The sequence below is a fragment of the Vicia villosa genome, linkage group LG4 (assembly GCF_029867415.1).
Source record: "Vicia villosa cultivar HV-30 ecotype Madison, WI linkage group LG4, Vvil1.0, whole genome shotgun sequence".
NCBI lineage: Eukaryota > Viridiplantae > Streptophyta > Magnoliopsida > Fabales > Fabaceae > Vicia > Vicia villosa.
Genome location: NC_081183.1, coordinates 93,835,080 through 93,839,052, shown reverse-complemented (window position 1 = coordinate 93,839,052; position 3,973 = coordinate 93,835,080). Strand labels below are relative to the sequence as shown.

At 35.9% G+C, this 3,973-nt stretch overlaps 1 long non-coding RNA gene across 1 annotated transcript; it reads left to right on the top strand.

Moving 5' to 3' along the window:
• Window positions 1-3,103: 3,103 nt before the first annotated feature.
• Window positions 3,104-3,748, top strand: LOC131599359 (uncharacterized). The gene is made up of 2 exons (XR_009282723.1): window positions 3,104-3,143; window positions 3,500-3,748. It is a non-coding gene; the product is annotated as an uncharacterized LOC131599359 (long non-coding RNA).
• Window positions 3,749-3,973: the final 225 nt, after the last annotated feature.

Here is a 3,973-nt window from a genome sequence, read left to right as displayed (position 1 = left end):
CTTCAAACGGAACTCAATTCGGATGTCCAGAACTCCAGTTATGAATTTTCGAAGTTCTGCAGTTATTCAGCAATTTTCTTGCGTTTTGCTTACGAAAATCTCACTCTAAAATTCATTCTCTTCAACTCGATCACATTCCAAACAGCCCCTTATCATATCTCTTTGCTTCCAAACATTCTTACAACTTGAGCAACACATTCCATCACCGAAGTTTGTTTTCTGAAACGTCACGACAGCAATCCTCTCTGCAAACTTGCAACTGAACCTCTTCCGAGACGCAAAGCTACTCAACTGACAACTTTGCAGTACACCAGCAGAGCTGATACATTGCAATTTTCTAATTTTTCCTCTTCTACAAATAATCACCAATTACATCTATTCATTCTCCTTTAAGATGCTCCAACTTAATTACCAGCCAAGTCCTAATTCCAAGTCACCCTTGATTCGGAAAACAACAACTCCAACAATGCTTGCACTGTTGCCAACAACAGCCGACTGAATCAATCATCTTACAACTGAAACATAACTGAGAAGCGGAGCTTCTCCCCCACATGTTTTAAACCAACTTCCACAACAAACAACCAAGTACCGACAGTGATTCACTCACATGTCGCGTACCAAGGGATAATATGCCGACAGTATTCGACTGTCGTGCAACTCAACTGACTCGACAATTGGCCGGATGGACCGACCTGCTCTGATACCACTATTGTAACACCCTTCTAAACCCCGCGGAAATTAATAAAATAATTCAGAGTAAAACATGAAAACAAGGGTGCCACAATTCAATTTAAAACAATTATCGTAAATCGATTGTCATGCTTCACTTAGGGACAAAATTATCAATTTAACAAAATCATGTTTCTACACAACGGAACATTAATCAACAGATAAGCATAACATCATCTATGCAATATCTCACAAAATTAATCCGATAACAACAAAAATAGAGTATCATCATAAACTCTAAACTAGTGTTTCCCCCAGTGTTACAATATCAGAGCATGACACTGACGTTATACTTAAACAAATTGGCCTATGAGCTATCCTCACCAAAGCCAAAGCCGTTACTCGCCAATCTGAAAATGTCAACAGTAAGGGTGAGTCTCATTCAAATTAACAAATGTTATTGAATCATAAATAATAACACATCATAGTTACATCATTCACCCAATTGTTTCATAAACAGACATTCAGACAAGTTTCATCATCACAAAACAATCCACCAACACATCATCAATATTTATAACACTGGAATACATCCAATCATGTTATAAAAGTCATGCATATGAATGCAACTGACACTATGCATGTGGTACCAACATCATCAAATGGGAATAACCCATGACCGATCCAACATCATCAAGATACGGCCCTGCCAGCACAGATTCCACACAATGGGAATCATGCCCTTCACTGATCCAACACATCATCATGGATACAGCATCAACAATGAATATGAATGAATGCAAACATATATGAAACATACTTATACCATCGTCTAGTCTATGAGTAACATCATCTAATACTCAAATCATCATCATCATCATCATCATCATCAAAGTATGTTTATATACATTAGCATCATTCAAATACAATCAATCAATCATCATCATCATCATTAAAGAACATACATGTATTCACATCAATCATCATCATTAATAAGAAATAACATACATGTATCCACATCATTCCAAAAACAATCATCACCTAATAATGTTTTTCAAAACAACATCTTATATTGTCACATTTCATCATATATGTCAACAATACGTCATTCATCAAACTAACAAAATATTTACATCATACTCATATCCTTGCATAGGATGTCTCATAAGCTTCTTCATACAATTCAAACAAATCGTCATACGACTCATATTTTAAACACAGCATACATCGTCATGTCTTATCATATATATCCACAACACGTCATACATCAAAACAAGCAAATAATGATAAAATAAATTCAAGATGCTGCTCATTTTATTATTATAACACAAAGAATATTTCATAAGCTTCATCCTGCTCGAAACGGTACTTAAAACAGGTCAACGGTTCAAAAGTTATGCATCTTTAAACTTTCCAAAATCACTAGCAGCACGCGGCGCCACACAATGTTCGCGACGCGCTGCCAGGAAACGACGCCTTCGCGGCGCCAACAAGGGACGCGGCGCGAACTGAGTAAAATAATTTTCCTTAAGCTTTCTGCCAAGCAGTTCGCGGCGCCAACACATGGACGCGGCGCGAACTGGCGATTTCACAGATTCTCAATCGCAAAATGACGGCATACGAACTTGAATCCCAATTTCCTCAACCTTGACCAAATCGATTCAAGTTGATCAAACACCACAAAACAGCCACACAACATATATCATACACACATATAACATATATTATGCATCATCAAACATCATACAACACCAAATTCATGGAGATTCATCAAAACAGATAATTATCAACAAACATCCCCAAAATCCCAACTCTATCATACGACTCAATTGACATGAAATAATATATCTATATCAGTCCTATTATCCATAACCCGATAATAGATGTTAATTGGAAGAGTCCCCCCTTACCTTAGCCAAGAATCTGGACTTTTCCCCTTCTTCTTCATCAAACCCGTAAGCCCTTTTCCCTCAAATTCAGCAAGAATCTCCCATCTTCAAACTCGCTTATATCCCTCATCGAGAACCTCCCTGACAAGAATTAATATATCAAATCGAAGGAAATTTCGTGTAGAATCCGAATCTTCGAGAATTACCTGATTTGGAGTTACGAGCCGAGAGTTATGACCCATTTTGTGAAGGTTGCACCATGAATACGAAAATGGCTTTTGTATATGAGTTCTTCTTCTCTCCCTCTTAGGTCTTCCTCCTCTCTTTCTCAATTTTCTCTTATTTTCTTGTTTTATCAAAACATAACATAATTTAGTAATGGGCTTCTTCACATTAACACCCCCACATTACTAACTCCACCAATGGCCCAATCACTACATTTTATTATTTCTTCCCCACATAATTCCAATAAAATGCTAATTCAAATTAATTAATTTAAAACTTAATTAAATTAATTAAATAATAAATTTTGGGATGTTACAGTTTTGGAATTCCGGCGGTGGTTTCCGGTCAAGCTCGGTTCAGGTGAGTTTTTCTGATTTTGTTCTGAGTAAGTCTGAAAAGTTCTGAGCAAAAGGTCCCTTCTGTCAGTGTGAGTCAATGCTTATATAGTGCTCAGATAAAGAGTTTGTGCTGTGAATCTTGGGCTGAGAAATAATTTCAGATGAAATGATATTTTTTTTGCTTGAAAGCCCAATACGAGAATCTGATTCTTTCAATCCAATCTTCCTCTTCTTTTTACTACTTGTGAGATTCTTATTATTTTGTGTTGAATGGGCCTGGATTTGTACTTCGGTGTATGAATGATTTTTGTTGAAATTATTAATTCTTCATTATTCTCATTTTTTTCATATGATGATGAGATATGAATTTTCTTGAAGGAGGAGGTGAACCCGATGCCAAACCATGAAGCTTAGAAGAAAATGGTAGACTTGTGAAGGTGTAAACCAAGAGTTTTGCCATGAATTTGTTCTTTGAATCTTAGACCATAGGAAATCTCAAATTATGCTTCTTGTAGGATAAGAAACTTTGTAATTTGGTATAGGAACCTTGAATCCCTCTTGTATTTTTGAAGCTTTAACTTGAAGAAAATTGGATTCTTTGAATGGAATGAGGAATCTTGTTTTGAACCTTGTAATCCTTGAAGTATTTTGGAGTTGAAACTTGTATGTTGAAAGACATTGAATCGAAACCCTTACATTTTGAATGTAAACTTTGAATTCAAATCATGAATTAGATTGGTAGAGTTTCTTTACAATCTTCAAAGTATGGTAAAGAATATTGACCTCGCTTCAAGCAACAAAATAATTCTCTTTCCGTTTGATTTTGAATTTGTGAATCTCATTGAAAGAATA